The sequence below is a fragment of the Sceloporus undulatus genome, chromosome 7 (genome assembly GCF_019175285.1).
Source record: "Sceloporus undulatus isolate JIND9_A2432 ecotype Alabama chromosome 7, SceUnd_v1.1, whole genome shotgun sequence".
Taxonomy (NCBI): Eukaryota; Metazoa; Chordata; class Lepidosauria; order Squamata; family Phrynosomatidae; genus Sceloporus; species Sceloporus undulatus.
The window spans coordinates 35,212,306-35,232,331 of record NC_056528.1 but is presented as its reverse complement, the minus strand read 5'-3'; the positions used below and the strand labels follow the sequence as shown (position 1 = coordinate 35,232,331).

The 20,026-nt window shown below is 42.1% G+C and overlaps 1 protein-coding gene across 6 annotated transcripts in view; it reads right to left on the bottom strand.

Annotated features, from left to right (window-relative positions):
* The window catches only part of AFF2 (AF4/FMR2 family member 2), a 436,989-nt gene that overhangs the window by 356,938 nt on the left and 60,025 nt on the right, over positions 1-20,026 (bottom strand). The window lies entirely within an intron of this gene.

Below are 20,026 nucleotides of genomic sequence, written 5' to 3'. Positions count from 1 at the left end.
TCTGATTAAGAAGCTGATTTTGTGGTTTTCAAGTTGTCTCCCGGGAGATCCTGTGTATCTCAAAACAACACCCAGTCCCATTGCAGGACTACCCACATAGACATCTCCAAATAAAAGAGGACCAAAGAGAAAACAATGCCAATTCTGATGATCGTAATGTGGGAAGGTTGATAGTACAAGACACAAGTGCCATATGATGGGGTGAGCTCTTGTCACTAATTCCAGTTTCTGCTAACCTAGTAATCCGAAAGCATGTAAAAGTGCAAGGAGATAAATAGGTACCAATTCGGTGGGAAGGTAACAGCATTTGGTGCAGTCATGCTGGCCACAGGACCACCAGATTCAACACTGGCTCTTTGGCTTAGTAACAGAGATGAGCACCGCTTGGTTACGACTAGACATTCATGTCTTTAATTTGCAGTGACAGATTCACATTTCAAAATAGCAACACCCATTTTGAAAAAAAATACAGAAACCTTACTGTGCAAATTGATCCCCATGAATGGATCATCATACAATTGGCCCTCTGCATCCATGGATTCTTTACCCATAGACACAAGTATCTACGCCTTGAAAATATTTTTAAAATATATAAATTCCAAAGAGTAAAGCTTGATTTTGCCATTTTATACAAAGGACACCATTTTACTACACCATTATATTTAATGGGTCTTGAACATCCATGATGTTTGGTATCCATGGGGGTTCCTGGAAGCAAACCCCAGCAGATACCACTGTAGTACCCTGAAAGAACTCTAGTATGACCACTATAGAGATCCAGTGTGGAGTACTAGTTTGAGCATTGGACTATGACTCTGGAGATCAGAGTTCAATTCCTGCTCAGCCATGAGACCCACTGGGTGACTTTGGGCAAGTCACATGCTTTCAGCTTCAGGAGAAGGCAATGGCAAACCTCTTTTGAACAAATCTTGCCAAGAAAATCCAATGATAAGGTTGCCTTAGGGTCGCCATAAGTCAGAAACAACTTGAAGTCACACAATACACATATACATGAACACTATGCCACTCTAACCACACATAATCTCCTCCAATTTTGGAATTGGGTTAGTACTTGGATGGGACACCACCAGGAAATACCAAAGATTTCCAGGATGGGCATGAAATCCTGCCTGAAATCATGAGGAACCATAACTGCCCATCAGAATCAACCATACTAGTCTAAATGGACCATGGTTTGACCATGGTCAAAAGATAAGTGTGGGCGGGGCATTTCTTCCCTGCGACATGTTGCTGGCCCACATGTAGCAAGTTAAGTTTTAGTTCCTCAAACACTACGCGGAACACAGGGAAAATGCTTCAAACTTTACTGTAACATAAATGGTAAACAACAACAGTCCAGTGTGCCTGAGAGTCGGGTTACGGCACCCCGAGTCTTAGCTTTACTAGCCTTGTTCCTTGGCCGCCGCCTCCTCTGGTTCAGCCGCAGATGTTCTTCCTCCCAGTCGCTTCTCCAGTCATTCCCAGTCGGCCTTCTCTCGCAGCTCGGGCCCCGGTCTCTGCTCCCACTGTTCACCTTTGGGGTCCCACCACTCACCCTCCAGTGTTTCCTTGGCCTGCCATCTCCACTCCCCTTTGTGAGGGTACCGGAAATCCCCTTCCTGTTGGGCATCGGGCAGAATTACTGCAGTATGTGGGCCCACCCTTAACAGTCCATGGCATCCCTGTAGAGTTACTGGGTGCCCCGCTCTTATGGGGCTCCTGACCACACTCTCTCTCCCTCTCTTGACCGCAGCTGCCCGTCCTCATCTTCCGCGTTCTCCACTCCTCCCCTGGTCCACCTGTCCCTGGCCTCTTATACCTTCCTCTTGGGGTGTTACCTCCTCTCCAACCCCTCCCTCTGGGTCCTTCTGCCCTTCTCCTCCCTGGGTCGCCCATTCAGCCCTCACTTCCTCCTCCTCGGCCTGGCTACAATAAGCTAGCTCAATTTTGATCCAGTGGAGAAGATGGAGACTAAGGGCACATCAAAATGGGCTAAATACAATGGCCTCACCTAGTTTTCACAGTGAGCTGTCGATGTACCAGACAATTGGGGCTGAATCTGGGCCTTTTCATTGCCTCAGGCCTTTATTCCAGAATAAAATAAGTGGGGATTTATCCCTGCCTTGATAGAAAATCTTGATATTCACACATGTGTGTAGATCATGCTCTAGTCTATAGTGACATCAATGTGAGGCAGAAATATGTATATTGACATGCATGGGGACTGAGAAAATACCCCAGAGCAGCCGCAGCCATGTGCCCATGTAATTTATTGGATTAGGGTGTGCTAAAAAGAGAGAACTTTGTGGACAGTTCTCCTGAACTCGACTCCATGTGTGAAAAAATCTGTAGTACCTATGCTTCAGGATAATCTAAAGGTAAGCTAAATTTTCCTTTTAGTGTAGACAAGCCCTGGGTGACCTGCATGTGTGCTCCATCTAACAGGAATAGGGGCACGGAAACATTGGCCATTTGGACCATATAAATTGCAAAGCAAATACTGTCAAACATAATGTGCAATGAATAAAAGGTGACCAAATGTTCTTGCACCTGTCTTATGGGAACTCACATCAATATGTTGCCAGTTCAAATAAGGACAAGGAGCATGGATCATTAATCCATCATCCGAAGGAAAGTGACAACCTCTCTGCTGTGTTTGTTTCCTGGCCAATATTTGTCATACCTTTTTATTGTTGTATTTTTCAAAGTTAGGCACAAAAGATCTTTAAAAAAAATCTGACCAGCTTTTCAGAAATTTATTCGGTTCATTCCCTGTACTGTTGGAAAATTCAGCTTCTTCCCAACCAAAGGCTTTTAGCAAAATCTTGCTATGTGCTTTCAAGTTGATTCCAATTCATGGTGACCCCATCCTAGGGTTTTCTTAGCAAGGTTTATTCAGCAGGGCCTTGTCTTTACCTTCCTGAGGTTAAGAGAGTGTGACTTGCCCAAGCTCATCCAGTGGGTTTCCATTCTTGAGAAGAAATTTGAACTCTGATCTCACTGAGTCCTAATTCGACAGTCAAGCTACTAAACCGCATGGTAGATATTTCACAACCTGTAACTAGGGCTGCATCTACACTGCAGAATAAATGCAGTTTGATACCAGTTTAACTGCCATGGCTCCACTGTATGAAATCCTGGGATTTGTACTTTGCTGTGGCACCAGAGCTTTCTGACAGAGAAGACTACATAGCTCACAAAATTCCAGAATTCCTTAGCATTGGGCCACAAAAGTGAAAGTGGTGTCAAACAGCATTAATTCTGCAGTGTAGATGCAGTTTAACACAACTTTAAGTGCTGCTGCTCCATCCTATGGAATCCTATTGATTTGTAGTTTTACAAGATCTTTAGCCTTCTCTGCCCAGGATTGCTGGTGCCTCACGAAACTACAAATCCCAGAATTCTGTGGAATGGCAATTAAAGTGGTGTCAAACTGCATTATTTCTACAGTGCAAAAGCACCTTCGGATTCAGGCCAATAGCTGGGAAGAAAGCCAAAGTATAAATATAAATTTTCATTTGACAACTAAACATCTTCCACCTCCATTTCCTTAGCTTTCAGAATAATATTACCCTAGCTTATTTCTTGAGCATGTGCATAGATTTGTTTGTTAATAGACCTTTGCTGAGATACACTGATATAAGTTAGGAATTACTGATGCCTCCTCCCTACTCTGGTTTATGTCTCACAGCTGTGCCATATTAATGTATTTCTCTCTGTGAATTTTCTGCCATCAATGTAGCAGTAACAAGACTGCTAGTTAGGAGAACATACTGGGTTGAGTTGCCATTTCCATGTTTGTCACCTGCAAGAAGAATCTGGGAAATATTTCCTTGACAAATAAATGCATGCCCTGGAGCCTTGATTTTTATTTTATTTCTGCAAAGTACTAAATGCTAAACAATTCAAGGGCTTGCGTTAAGCCACACGTTAATAGCGGCTTGCATCACAGAGCTACCCACAATGCATTCAGACCGCTCTATCTGCACCAGAATGCTTTTAGCACCATATTTCAAAGCTTTGTAACATGCCAACATGCAAATTAAATCCTTCGCTCCAAATGTCACCAGCGAGGTGATTTCCTGCCATCCTGAGTATCATTTTCCTGAAGCCATAAAAGTGACACAGTTGGGCTTATCTCATGTCTCTCCAAACACGGCACACACATCATCCCCGCAAATGAACATGCACCAGGCCACACACACTTCCACAAGAGTCCCTGGGAGTTTCTGATTCATATTCCAAAAATTATATATGCCACAGCCCTATGTGAAGAAGGGCGGGTATTTTAATGGAGGCTTGGGAATTTTTTTTCCTGCCAAAGCTGCCAGCTCAGCTGGAGAAACAGGAGTCTGGGAGCAGCATTGCAACTGGCGCAGTGAGGCTTGCCAGAATTAACATTAGTTAACACTATTGCCACTAATGTGACTTTTAAAGAAAGTCACATTACCTTCTTCCAAATCCAGCTGAAAGCTACTGCATGATAGGAATTAAAGCTGCCATCCTATGTATACTAACCCAGGACTAAGCCTCTGAACTCTGTATGATTTACTCTCAAGGAAAGATAAGACTGTGTTATGGAACCCCACCATTAAAACTACACCCCTCGCTACAAGAGTTTTACCTCCTCTGAATAAATCTAGCCAGGAAAACCTGAGGATGGGATTGCCTTCGGGCCATCATAAACTTGAAGGCACACAACACACATATACAAACATTGCCTGTTGGCTGCCAAAGCTGGCAGCTCAGCTGGAGAAACAGGAGTTTGGAAGTCACTTTTCAACTGGCACAGCGAGACTTGCCAGAATTAACATTAGTTAACACTACTGCCGCTAAAGTGACTTTTAAAGAAAGTCACACTACCTTTTTCCAAACCCAGCTGAAAGCTACTGCATGATAGGGATTAAAGCTGTCATCTTATGTATACTAACCCAGGAGTAAACCCCTGAACTCTGTGAGATTTACTCCCAAGTAAAGGTAAGATTGCATTGTGTGAGATTATGGAACCCCACCATTAAAACCTCATAATCTGTCACTACAACATTTTGGGCAAGCTACTGCCTGTTGATTGTACTTCTCCACTGACAGCAATAATATTGAACTCTTGCAGCAATTCTGGCAGTAAGGAATACAGGGTTTGTGTACCATATATACGCGACTGTAAGTCAACCTCCTATATACATCAAGGGCAGATTTTGGGGGCAAAATTATGTATTTTGATATGACCCATAGATAAGTTGAGGGTAAAACTTAGGGGCTTGTAATGAAGCATGTAAAGGACGACACAAAGGAAAGGACCTTACAAAATTCCAGCAGGCATAACTATGGCCCGTTACAGATGGGCACCCTAGGACGGACTCAGTCTGTGCTAGAGTTAGAAAGGGGCATCGCTTCCAGACGCCCCTAACCCTAGCACGGACTGAGTCTGTATGAAATGGCAGCGGCCGTTCCACACGGCCGCTGCCATTTTGACGTAGCGGACGCGCTGCGTCCACACGTCACACCCCAGAAATGACACCGCAAGTGTGTGCTTTCGCACTTGCGGCGTCTCTTCTGGGGCGCAGGAAGGAGCGTGATTTTCGCGCTCCTTCTTTGCAGCATCTGGGAACCGTGCTGTTTGGCTGCTGCAGTTCCCAGACGCTGCAACCGGCAGCGGCACAAGACTGCCCCTTCTGGGCGGTCTGTAACGCACCTATATATGCTCATAATAAAGGCTGGATGGATGAGAAAGTAGAAGGGGGTCAGTGCTTCCAGGGCAGATTTAAAATCTTGCCTTTCTCATATATATGAGTTAAAATACAGTACTTACATTGACCTGTGGATAAGTCAACTCAGGCTTTTGGGGTCAATTTTTCAATCTATTTTTAGTCTTATACAGGAGTATATACAGTATTTCAAGTTCATTGCCTTGGAGACTCCAAACTGGGTAAATGCTTCAAGACATATGAAGACCTCACAGGGTCAAACCTAGAGAAGGAAAGAATATTCAAAAATATTTGAAAAAAAATGATTTCAAGAAACCCTGTTTTGCAAGTATCGAGAAACCATGACAAAAAGAATGCTGGACTGATGTGAATAGTCACAGTTCAGGGCTTATTTGGTGCAAATTTTGCATATGGTTGTTTTGTACGTTAAAAAAAAATCTGCACAGAAGCCACATTTTCTGTGCAGAAAGCAGCATTTCTATGCATCAATATTATTTTCTGTGCAGAAAAAGCTGTCTACTGTACAGAAAATGCTACCATTGGGTCAAATCTGCATGTGGTTGACTGACACTGAAACCAGCATTTTCTCCATGGGAAACAGCTTTCTCTATGTAGAAAATAGCATGTCTGTGTACATAAATAACAATTCTGCATCAAAATATTAATTTGTCTGCCAAAAGTGCTCTTTCCTGCACAGAAAAACACTGGTTTCTGTGCAAAACAACCATATGCAAATATTTAGCACAGGAATAAGTTCTGAATTGCAAATCAGCTTTGAAAACTGCATGTTTTTTTAAAGCCTTTCTCCCAGTGGGAAGAAAATTGCTCAAATTACTCATTGCTTCCTTTGAGAAGAAAATTAGCGATGAATCACATCTCTAATCAAGCCAAAGGTATATAAAAAGCAAGACTGGCAAAACTGTGGCAGTTCAGAAATTGGTCTCCAACTCCTTGACCACTGGTCAATTTTATTTCCAACATTTGGAGGCCCACAAACTTCTCCACTTCTGAGACAGAGGGGGGATCTGTCTATCCCCTTTCTCCACATCTGTCACACTCTTATAAATCTCTATCATTGCTCCACCTTGACCTAAAGTGTCTCCCCACTTCTATTCCCATCAAAAGCAAACTGGCATGATAGAGTAGTACTTGATGTGGGAAGCATTTCCGGAAGGTAGACCTTTCTAAAGCCACTACTGAGTTAGATACAGCGTTCCCATCTGATCACCGTTGCAGTCTGACGGAATCAGGATCTAAAGTACATGGCAAGTTTCCTTCTGACAATGTATTTAAAGGCAGACCAGCTGTACCTCAAACCACTTTAATCTCACTTCACACCAGCCCTGTTTATACAATCTGGGATGGATGATGAAAACAGACGGTGAACGTTGCGATGCCAAAATCAAGCTTCCCTCCTGTTAACCAGGAAGACATGTGTTTGTGTTTTCTAGTGCTCAAGTCACTTAAAATGTAGACTTCAGGAAAAGAAACTGTCCAACTCAATTCTGACTGCAGCCGTTTTTGATCCGGTGTCTTAAACTATGGGGGTAAATGGGGATGTGATGTAATCTGACAATACCATTACTCAGTTTTGGCCAAAACTAGAGAAACCACTAAAGTCAAGTAAGCTTTCCTGCACTAATAGGTATGAAAACTGTGTATATGTCTATCTCCTAAGCCTGCTAAAGATTCTTGTTGAAATCCATATAAGCTGTATTAATGCTAACAGGATCTGTAAAGGCCAATGCACCCACACACCTCTTCCTTAACTATGTATGTAGACTTTGATTTGACCTTTAAGTGGAAAATGGCAAATTATACACATATAAAAGAAATTGCTAATGGAAGATATTTCACAATACAGAGGGCTAACTGGATAGAAGTGCCCAGAGCGTTATTCACTGACTAATTGTTTTTTTCCCTTTGGGAAGCTGGTTCAGAGTCTGCATCATTATTTTCTATTGGGGTTTCTTCTTCGCAACACGATCCCAGAAAATTAGGGACCATGTTGCAAACATGACAATGTTTCAACACTGACGCAGTTGTGATGGTGACACTGAAGGGAAATGTAAGCCAATTCAGAGTGAAGTCAATACTTTCCTTTGTCTGTAGCCAAGGATTGGTTTATATGCGGAACAGGAGAAGAAGAAGAATGTGTTATCAACAGAGGCTACTAGCACCTAAGTAAGATGGATGAAGCTTCACAAGCCATGCTTCCAAACACTACCTTTTCTTCCAGAGTTGCAAAGCTCATTATGTAGCAAAATGCCAAGGAAGTTGCTATTCTTCTTGTTGAAAGAGGTATACTTAAAGAACACACATTATTACACCTATTAGCAATGTACACTGAAACAGATTCTTTTTAAAAAATGAGATGAGTACAGATAGATGAAAAGAGTGGCTAAAGAAAATGAGAATGGTGGAGGGGGGAGAGAGAAGAAGAAAGAAAGAACAAGGTTCATTGAGCCAAGTGGCTCTTTTTATGTTAATAAATTGCTACTTTACTCTCTGATTAATGTCCTCATTCAAACAGCCAGGAAATCAAAAGGAGAGGTTTCAGAGCACTCGATGAACTCTGTGGAGATACTGGAGACATGGACAAATAATAGCATAAAATGCTTTATGAAACCAGAGGGTTTATGGTCTATAAATAACTTCCATGTAGTTTTTATTCTTTACACGTACTGTATTACAGAGGACTGGATGTCAGCTTTTCACTGCAACCTGGGCGAGTTCTTCCCCATACACACATAAGGTAATGACAATATCGATCTTGGAGAGACATGTTTTTGAGGCAGATGAAGTTTTTTGAATGCGCGTGCACACATACACACACCACAACAAAATCTAAACCTACTGAATCTAGCAACTGGATCCTTTTAAGTGCTTTTCTACCTACTTCCTATGTAGTTTTACAATACCACCCCCTAATTCAATGCATCAGAAATATTATACTGAACATATCTACTGTACATCACGAATTCTGGAGCTCTCCGTCTATACCCCACTTATCTCAAAGATGTGACTTTTCCCAAATTCAAGAATGACTCACCTTTTATTGGGTCGGTGTGGTGGCTTGCAGATGTCTCAGAGAAAGCAAGAGAAATTGAGCATGAAAATCTCGCTCACTTGCTCTCGCTCTCGGGACTTAAAGGCTTCCCTTTTGGGTGAGTTTTTGAGATTTCCAGTGGCCCGAAATCCAGAGCCGTGGCACAGCTTGAGTTTCCATGGCTACTGCTCCGAGAAACCAGATTAATTATTCAAGAGGCTCGTGTCTTTTTCCTGGCGTTCCTGGCGGAAAGCAGGAGAAGCAGCACCTTCCCTTTGTAGCGGAAAAAACACTTATTTAAAAGGACTTCGGGCCTGGGCTCTAAATACCACCAGTATTTCCTCGCAGCATTACAACGTCTTCAAGACAAGGCTCATAAATATTATTTAAACACCAGAATACATGAATAAAGCCATATGTGTGTGTGTGTGTATATATACATACACACATATTTATATATACACACACATTTCAGTGTGTGTGCACACGCATAGATATACATAGTGTGTGTGTGGGGGCGCATATATATATATATATATTCATTCTACTCTTTTCATTCCTTGCCTACCTCCAATCTCACTTCCCATCTTTAGCCTCACCATTTCCCCCAATTATCTACAAAATATGTCTTAATTACAGCTACTGCATATTCTTTGACTGAAGCAAATTTGACTATTTTGTATGCAGGGGAGAGTTTCAGGCACCCATCTTTTGCAAAGGACTTTGTTCCAAAATCATTCTCTCTCTCTCTCCCTTTCTTTCTCTCTCATGTATATATATGCACATATATTCTTGCATGAAAGCCAGATTTCTCACACAGAACTTGTGACAAAGCTCATCTGTTGCTCTCCAGATAATTTAATAATACATATCAATAGATAGCAGCATTCTTCCCAGACAGTGTTATCAAATACAAAATAGCAGCCAATGCAACAGATAGCACGTTCATACAAGCGTACAGCCTTAGGCAGATGTTCGCCATCTGAGTTGTGAATTTGAGTCAATGAGTAAGGTAGGGACCAAGTTAAGCCCACTTTGTTGTTGTGTGTTTTCATGTCACTTCCAATTTATGGCAACCCTAAGGTGACACTATCATAAACCTTAGTGGTTTCTGTAATCAGGGATTCATTTACACCAGTGATTCCCAAACTCTGGTCCTCCAGTGTTTTGGATGTCTGTTCCCAGAAGCCTCAGCCATCATGGCCAATAGTCTGGGATTCTGGGAGCCGAAGTCGCTGTGATACTTGGAAATGGACTGAAATACTGACAATGGAAGAATGGATTGTGAAGGTTGCTGAATTAGCCCAAATGGCCAAATTAACATGGGATCTAAAAGATAAGACAATTGAAGACTTTATGAAAGATTGGCAACCGTTTATGGATTTTTCAGAGCATCGATTGTAAACTCAATTGTTTGTGTTAAACATTAATAAAAATGATTTAAAAAACCATATACAGCAATACATAACAATCAAGCACCTGACAATAGCATCAGAAAAGGGGCAAAATTGGCATATGCACAATTTGCAGTGAGTGTCTGAGCATCAGTGAGCACATGGGTTGAGTATATTGCCTCGACACAAGATGTACAAGTCCTTGTAACCTGCTCCCAAGGGGTCCTGTGTGGGCCTTCCACACAGATACACACATATTTCTACCCATCATAATGATGGGCCTATTGCTAATACAAGATAAATCGCACATGCTATGTAGAGAAGTGTCAACCGTGCTTCCAAACAATACATTTTCAGCCTTTGGACTGTCAGCGTTTGTCATTTTGTGTCATTTCTCTAGGGTTTGTAATGCTGTTCCCCCCACATACACATACTGTATAACACAACCTTCTGTCCTGATGGTTACAAGCAACAGAAACAATGAAGTGAAACAGAAGGTGGGGTTGATTCATTGCCTATTGAATTAAACTAATGGGCTTTGATTCACGGCCTGCCTAACAAATTCCCTCACTTAGTGAAATGGCACAACTGACTTTCCTTAAGAGTCCAGTCAAATATAGAGGGGAAAGCAATGTAGAAACCAATATTTTCCAGTTATAGTTGCTCTTCTTTTTTAAAAATAAAATAAAATAGCATGTCAGTTTCAGGCAGAAGAGGAGTTTTCAATGAAGTCTCTCTTTATGTGGTTCAGCTAAGCTGCTTTATTTATGCAATAAAACAGCGGGTCTATAGAATATTCTACAACACTGTGGTAAACCACAGTTACAATCTTGCTTGCTGTGAAAACAGAGATCAAGGAACTTGAGATATATCTGGTACAAACTGCTTGACCCAAGCCCAGGGTTAGTGCTCAGGAAATTCTCAGAAGAAGGGGGAAATCTTAGCACTCGTGCATTAACATGAAGTCATAAAAGAAAATGGAACTCTTCACTTTTCAGAGAAATGCATGGGAAGGCTGGCAGGGAAGCAGGCTGTTGAGAAGCCACAGCTGGCACAAGGGAGGGGGTCCTGCATTTAGGTAGCTGCAGAACGCTTACCCTTTGCCAGCAATTATTGCAGTATCCTTCTTGGTGGTTGCTGTCAGCACTGGCTTCTTGTTTCTGTGAACCCTTGTTTGCCTTGGACCTTCGACTTTGGAACGAACTGGACTCTTGTTACCTTCTGGCTGCCCTGACCTTGGACCGAACTGACTTCCGTGAACTCTGGTATCCTGACCTTGGCTCTGTTTCTCGTGTGCTTCTCTCGGACTAACAAGAAAGGTCTGTAGACTGTCTTCCAGCTCCTTTCTTGCTGAGCCATCTTTATCAGCGTTTGTTTGGATGTGTGCTGGCCGCAGTCCAGGACAATAGTTTTTTGTGGGGTTTTTTTGGGGGGGGCATGTGGCCATGTTCTAGAAGGGTTTGTTTCTTTTTGTCCCAAAGAAACAGATACTGATGGCAATGCTATCCATATTGCTTTGTTTTCAGCACCAGTCTGATACGCAGAAAGTGAAACGGTGGCCTGTCTCCCATCCTTCCTATTAGCTCCCCAACACTTGCCTATCCCTTTTGCCCCTAGTTGGCATCTAATTCTTTTTAACAGTTGTCAGTGTGTTAACTACCCATTCACAGTACCCCAGTGAGCCAGACCAAAGATAAACCATAACTTCCTTGACAGTAAAACATCAGCAGAACATCTTTGCCTCTGCACCATTTCATAAACTGTATGATGTTGCAATAAAATCTGCAAAAAAAAGTGTGATTAAAGATTATATGGCATGAGGAGAGCAAGGTGATGGAGGAAGTTAAAATGCAGTTTCCCCGATCTCAATTATATGCTAAGCAAATAAAATAAACATGCTATTTGCTAATTAAAGTGCACTGTAATATATGCTGGAACTGCCATAAATTACACCAACATTTAATTTTTTGACTGTTTAACAACGGTTTATGACTCTGCCTTACCAAATTAAAGGCGGGGGAAAAAAAGAACAACAACATTTTGCATGGATATATTGCTCCTTCCCTCTTTATTTTCCTGGGATTAACTGCAGTTGATCATTATGTGTATGTGTGTGTCTGTTGCAAATGAATCAAACACTATAACAAATATTCCACACCGTTTGTTTTTAACTGCCAGGGTATGTATTTTTATGTGTACATTTCAATGGCATATCATTCCACTCAAACATTATTAGATCAAGCAACCCTGCTTTAAGGTTACTAGCTTTATAGAGACCCTGCTTCTGAATGCAAAACACTGTTTTATAATCAATCTTTTCACTCAGCAGCCCTTCCAAGTCAAGAGTACAGTGGCTTCCAAGTCAAGAGTGAGCTTAATCTTTGTTATATTCTAGACTTTAAACAAAGGCATGGGACAGCATGGTACATAGGCCACATGTGGCCCTGGAACTCAACTTCTATAGTCCCTGAAGGTCCTCATCTGTCCCCCAAACTCCCCTATTTAACAGAGAAAATCACACAAAAATTGGGCCCCAAGCTACCTAAATGAATGCATATATGCAAAAACTTCTCCCACTCCTCTGCAATATAATACTTTGTTTTTCCTCTGTTTAACCTCCAAAATGATGACTCTTCTAGCTGCCATTTTGGAAAAGGAATAATAGAAAAAACTAGATATTTTGGTGTGCTTGTGGGGGATACAACCCGGAGGTGGGAAATAACAGAGTGTTGCTTCCTCAGGTCCCATGGGGTTGCCTACCTCTATTTTAAAGGAACTGTTCATGTGCTGAACGCTATCTCCAAGATAGATTCAGTGCCTTGGATACTTTGTTTAAATACTGGAATGAAACCCAGTGTGGGTTATAGTTTTCAAAGGCAGACCCATACAGCCCCACTACAGTCGTCCAAACACATTGTCTGCATTGTATTGTCTGTGACGCAAAAGCCCAGAAGCAGAACCCGGTTCTGTTATTTCAGTGCACTGAATCCACATCAGGTTTTATATGATCTACTCCTGACTTTATGGGAGATATCCACAGTACTGATCCTATTTGGGGCATACAGTTCAGCACCGTGGATAGCTCCCATAAAACCCAGTGTAGTTTCAATGGCTGTGAGTAGAGCCTACAAGCTGCTGCACAACATAAAATGGACTACTATTATTTCTACTGGAATCTATTTAACTGAAGGATGTCAAGGATGGAACCTGGGACTTTATAATGTGCCTTGCCACTGGTGTGAAAACTTCTTTCTCCTATCTTCCTTAGCTTATTACCTGCCACAATTAAAAAGTGTGGGTTATCAGTCTTTCAAATTCCATGAAGAATGGTAACCCACACTTTTTGATTTGATTTTGGGGCGGTGGCTATCTATGATGGCAAAAACAGTGGAGGAAGGTAATTTTTCTAATCATCCTGTAGCCTTTAGCAGATGAATGAGGAACCTTGATCACTCCAGAAGTTTTGGCCTATAGAAGATCAAGCCAGTATGGCTAATTGTAAAGGATTTTGAGAACTGCATGCTAAACATCTGACAGCAAAAGACCGACGACCACCGAGAAACAGAAAGTCAACAACAATCCTGCCAGACCAAAATATCTAGCCCAGCATCTCTGAAACTGAAACCGGTGTGGTCAAAGGTGAAGGATTCTGGTAGGTCAGTCAGCATATTTGGATGCCAAAGTTTCCTTGCCCCTGACATAGTACTTTGTTGGCAGTTTGGAGTTTGGTGGTTTACAAATTGTTTAAGCCTGTTTTAGTGGTAGTCTTTACTAGCTGGAAGCTTAGAAGTGATCCCCATAACTAGGCAGTTTCAAATCCATGCCAGGAAAATCTTCATCTCCTGGTGAAGGTCTGCGAAAAGCTTTAAGCCTACTGTAACAATGACACAATATTACAACTCTTACGTCCATGAGTAGGAAGCCATCTTTTCCCCTTACATAGAACATTCTGACCCTTTTTGACTCTTGACTAAATCCAGCAGATCTCAGCAAGACTTAACTCCCAAATAATTGAGTGTCTAGAATTTCCCCCTCGTATGAGCCATCCAAGAACTGAGAAAGTAAAACATTGCACAGCATCTAAAAAGGAACCTGGATCTGTTAGCAAAGCTGATAGCTCGATCCACAAACTACTATTAATGAGCTTAGCCCCGCTTGAAGTCAGTAGGACCATGCCAGCTTTTGCTAAGGCAATACGAAAATCAATTGGACTAAGCAGGCTTAGGAAGAGATACATTGGCTTGAATGGTTTACAGATGCCTACAGGCTGTAAATCACAGAACTACAGAGCTGGAAGCAACTTCAAAGGCCTGCTTCAACTCTTTGTAATTACACAGCAGTCACTAGGCCAATCTGCCCTCATGCAGAGGTTGCAAATGGAAATAGGAACAGAATGGAGGGAAAGAGCTCATTTTAATTGCAGATATTTTTTTTAAGGAAGGGTGGGGATAAAGAGAAATATCGGTGCCAGTTGGAAGCAATTCTATCATGTCTACACTGCATGTTTAATGAGGTTTCACCATCACAATTTGGCTAAAAGAAATGTTGAAGTGTATCCACACTGCACAAGTATTCCACTTTAGCTGCCATGGTTCCCTGGAAAGCTGGGGTTTGTCATTTGGGGAAGGACTTAGAATTTTATGTTGAAGATCCCTGTCACCAGCAGAAATTCCCCCATTCTTTCTTTTTTACAAAATGGAAAAAGAACTTTGCTGCAAAAATAATGCATCTCAGAGGAATGTATTTCTCTCTGGATGGACTCCTCCCACAGCTGTTTAGAGACCGAGGGAAAATGGGGATGGCCTGGCACCATCTAGCTATGTTCCTGTGGTTGGATGCTCAGAGGTGGCATTCTCTTCTTGGGTATCTTCCTGAGTCATTCAATGACCTCTGAGGAGATCCAGAAAGACACCTACTGTACTTCATTATGCATTCAGCTGCAGGGACACAGTCATATCCTGCTGCCCTCCCACCTCTTCCAGCCACTAAATGGGTTTGGGAGAGTTGCCAAGTGAGTGAGAAGAAAGGTGGTGAAGGCAAGGGGCATTGGAGGTGTGAGATACCTCCATCCATAGTGATAAAAAAGGACATATGTAGGCACATTATGCAATTACCCATACAAATGTCACCAGGACGATACTGGTAGGGGTGTATGTGTTTGTCCAGAAAGGCCTCTGGAAGAATAATACACTGTGATGTGGCATCCTTGCAAGGGGGGGGGGGGGGGGGGGAGAGCAGAAAATATCTTTTTCCACTTTGTAAAAAAGAAAGAATAGGGGAATTCACTGCCAGTGACAGGGATCTTCAACATAAGACATACAAACATAGAATCATAGAATCATAGAGTTGGAAGAGACCGCTAGGGCCATCCAGTCCAACCCCCTGCCATGCAGGAAATCTAAATCAAAGCATCCCCGACAGATGGCCATCCAGCCTCTTTTTAAAGACCTCCAAGGAGGGAGACTCCACTACACTCCGAGGGAGTGTGTTCCTCTGTCAAACAGCCCTTGCTGTGAGGCAGTTCCTCCTAACATTGAGCTGGAATCTCTTTTCCTGCAGCTTGCATCCATTGCTCCAGGTCCTAGTCTCTGGAGCAGTAGAAAACAAACTTGCTCCCTCCTCAATATGACATCCTTTCAAATATTTAAACAGGGCTATCATATCACCTCTTAACCTTCTCTTCTCCAGGCTAAACATCCCCAGCTCCCTGAGTCGTTCCTCATAGGACATGGTTTCCAGACCCTTCACCATTTTAGTCGCCCTCCTTTGGACATGCTCCAGTTTCTCCACATCCTTTTTAAATTGTGGTGCCCAGAACCAGACACAATATTCCAGGTGGGGCCTGACCAGAGCAGAATAGAGTGGCACTATTACTTCCCTTGATCTAGACAGATGGCATTTCCAGGGGGGGATGCTTTTGAACAACCATAAGAGGCTGCCTGCATTCCTCCCAAGCTCACAGTATGGATGGTCCCAAGAGATTATTCAGCTTGTAAGAGTACTTGCAAAGCTGAGCTTCTGCTACTCTTGAAGATTTGTTAGTTACCATGTTCCATTCATTGTAAGTGGCAATGTTTACAACCCCATAGGTTACTAAATCTGTTAGGAACATTTCAAAACTTGCATCATCTAATCCTCTAATCCTTGTCTTTTATGTTTTTCTTGATGTTTCCAAGATCTGACAAGGCTTTTACATCTCACAAACTGATTCCTTCTGCTCCAACAGCCATGGAGTTAAGTTTGTGACAAGTGTTGCCCAGACATTGAAAGGATATATTTATAAAAGCAGAAGAAGGAGAACATCTAATATTCAGAACCATGCACTAGCTTGCTACCAGCTCATCCATTCTGGTGTCAGTTGGTAGGGGCTTTCATTTAAAATAATTATAGGTCCAAGATAGTACTTTTCCAACTTTCTAGATATTCCTTGGGAATATTTGAGTCTTTTGTGCTCCAGACAACAACGAACATGAAAACTGGATGTTATGTTAACCCTGAACTGTATTACAGAAGCATAACAATGCCTTGCAACCTACAAGACTATCTATTTTAGTTAACAACATTACATGGTCTTTGATTTAAAAAGCTGACTTAATGCTTGGCAGCTCTGTGTCTGTGTGTCTTCGAAGGAGCATGAGCATGGCCTAGCCAGATCAAACCAGCTTCTGGCTTCTAAATGTTGTCAATCTGACAATGGATATCACTGAAACAATTCCCAACCATTCCAAAGCATCACAAATTATGATTTTATCAATGCAGAAAAATAACGGCATTCTTCGTCAATCATGGTTTGCTGTGATGTCTAAATCAAGACTGTGGGACATATAAAGATAGAATGATAAATGGTGGTTTAATTAGAGCTGTAAAAAGTTATTTTTTTGCATCTTCCCATATACCTTAGTAAATGTAAGTAAATAGTTATGCTGGTTGAGAAAAAAAAATTCTGGGAGCTTGCGTAGGATGTGGGGATCTTATCTACTGGGAAATATAACTTTTCTAAGGGACTTCCGGCTGGGTTTCAAGGGTGGAGGGCACACAGGAGCGCCTGCAGAAGATGGAAGGATGTCTGTGAGGCCCAGAGCCGTGCCCCACAGCCAGGAGTAGCATCTGCATGGGTCCAAGAAGTGCTGGTGTGGCTCCAAGGAGCTCCCATAGGAGTGGGGCAGTACCTGTGGGGGGCCAGCACTTGCAAAGGCCAAAAGTGCCCACGGGGATGGGGAGCCAACCAGGTATGAACTACTTCCAGGGTGTCACCCAGTGCGGCCCGCAAGCCCCCCCTCCCCGGTGATGCTACTGCTACTATCCTCCTTTGAGGACACATAAGAGTACAAGGGATCAGCTCTTAGGGAACTTCTATAATACCTCCTCGCCTGCACAGCTGATTCACCTCTCCCTTCTCTATTCTCTTTATAGGCTATATAGGGCATGGGCACATCCTAGCTTAGTTTCTCCATTTGTTTTTGGACCTTTCCTGAGATAGCTTGCCCAAACCAAAAGAAACTCTCTTCCCTTGTCATCCCTTCTCTGTTTCTATAGAAACAAGAAGAAATCTTGGCTCTTTCTCTTAAATTTCACACACACACACACACCCGACACCAATAATGCACTTTGGGAGTTTTCCAATTGCCACACTGAGCCACTTCTTTATGGTTGCAGAGAATGCCATTCTTAGCATCATCGGACCAATTAAAGAAGTAGCTAAACAAAGAAAGTGAGTCTCATTTGCAGCCCACCCAATCATCTACACTTATGTTCATCTCATTTCCACCCATATGTTTTAGAGATCACTTCCAAGCTTCTGAAAGATAAATATTTTAAGCAATAGCATTGCATCATAGGAGTTAAAAGGGTCAGGAAGGATATTTCCTTAACCAACAGTTGACTTTTAAAGTTCGCAATATCTTGGCCACTGTAGCATTTAAACAAGATCCCTCTCATCAGTGTCACCATCAATTATTCTCAAGAAAAAGCCAGAGATCCTAATCACATAAGGAGCAACACACTGCCCAGATGGCTGCAGTTGTACTCTTTCAATAATGATTATGCTTGCTTGTTTTGTTATTGCAGTTCTTCTTCAGAAGCAGGATTTACCCAAGAATTACTAGGGCTTGTAAATATTGCATCTGCCTTCTTATAATCTCTAAGCAAACATATTGTCAAGTCGGAAAAGAGTTTTACAACAATGCTTTTTTATTTTTTAAGGAACATAAGAATCTTAGATTAAATCAGACGGGGAAATGATTCCTCGTTGTTTTTAACTGTCCTTGAGTCGACCCGACTCACGGTGACCCTGTGGATGAAACATCTCCAAACCTCCCTATCCTCAGCCTAGTTCCTGTAAACTCAGGCCTGTGACCTCTCTGACTGAGTCTATACATCTGGCTTGCAGTCTTCCTCTCTTTCTACTACCTTCTACATTTCCTAGGAATATTGTCTTTTCTAGTGAGTCATGCCTTCTCATGATGTGGACAAGTATGACAGACTTAATTTGATCATCTTGGTTTCCAGGGAAATTTCAGGCTTGTTTCAAGGACCCATTTTTCCCCCTCTTTTTGGCTGTCCACAGTATCCTCAGCATTCCTCTCCAGCACCACATCTCAAAAGAGTTGATCTTCTTTCTATTCGCCTTCTTCACTCTCCAGCTCTTAGATCCATACACATGATGGGGAATACAATAGATTGGATGATTCTAATTTTAGTGCACAATTGTACATCTTTACTCTTTAGGATCTTGTATAGTTGTTTCATAGTCACCCTCCCTATTCCTATCTTCTATTTATTACTTGGCTGCAGTCTCTATTCTAAACAATAGTTTTTTATGGGTTTTTCGGACTATATGGCCATGTTCTAGAAGAGTTTATTCCTGATGTTTCACCAGCATCTGTGGCTGGCATCTTCAGAGAATGCATTCACATAGCCTGAAAAACCCACAAAAACTATGGATGCTGGCCATGAAAGCCTTCGATTTCATATTCTAAACAATGTTTGAACCAAAGTACAGGAAATCTTCAACTATTTCAATTTCCTCATTCTCTAGGTTGGAGTTATGTAGATCTTCCATAGTCACAATTTGTGTTTTCTTTATATTCAGCAGCAAGCCTGCCTTTGCACTTTCTTCTTTTACCTTCCTTAGTAATTGTTCAAAGTCAGTGATGTTTTTCTGCCAGTAGTATGGTGTCATCCACAATTTTGTCAACCCAAGAGCCAAATCAAATAATATCTTTATGTTTTTCATGCGGCAGGGTGTGAGATTGTGCCTGCTCCCTTTCGTCCACACTCACTCAATATGCCTGTCCTTCCAATTCCATTATATGGGCATGCATAGATCTTATGTTTTTAAAGGCATGCAGAGATAAAATCCAACACAAATAGGTTGCGGTGTTATGAATGGAAACCCCAGAGAAAACCTGGGAATGGATCACAGACTCTGAGCTTTTACGCTCTGGGTTTGGGGCTCATAAATCAGATCAGATGAAGGAACTGCAGGTGCCTGATGAATGTCACTTTAACCCTTCAGTGTGCCAAACTACATTGCACATCATTACAATCACTACTGCTTGGAGGTATATTGATACCATTAACAATAACAAACTTTGCCTTACTCCTCTAATAGGTCCTCTGTGTGTGTGTGTTTTAAGTCACCTGTTGCCTTATGGCAATTCAATGAATTTCAAAGGGTTTTCTTGGGCAGGGCCAGAGATGGTTTGCCCATTGCTTTCTCTAAAATATAGCCTACAGACCCTAACTGTTCTTTTTGTCCAACAGAAGTGAGGAAGAGAAGGAGAAGCAGAAGAGCTGAAGGAGCAAGAGTGTATTCAGGTTGCCAAGATGGGAAAACTTACTAACACAGGTGATCCACCAGAGTGCTCCATGCCTTG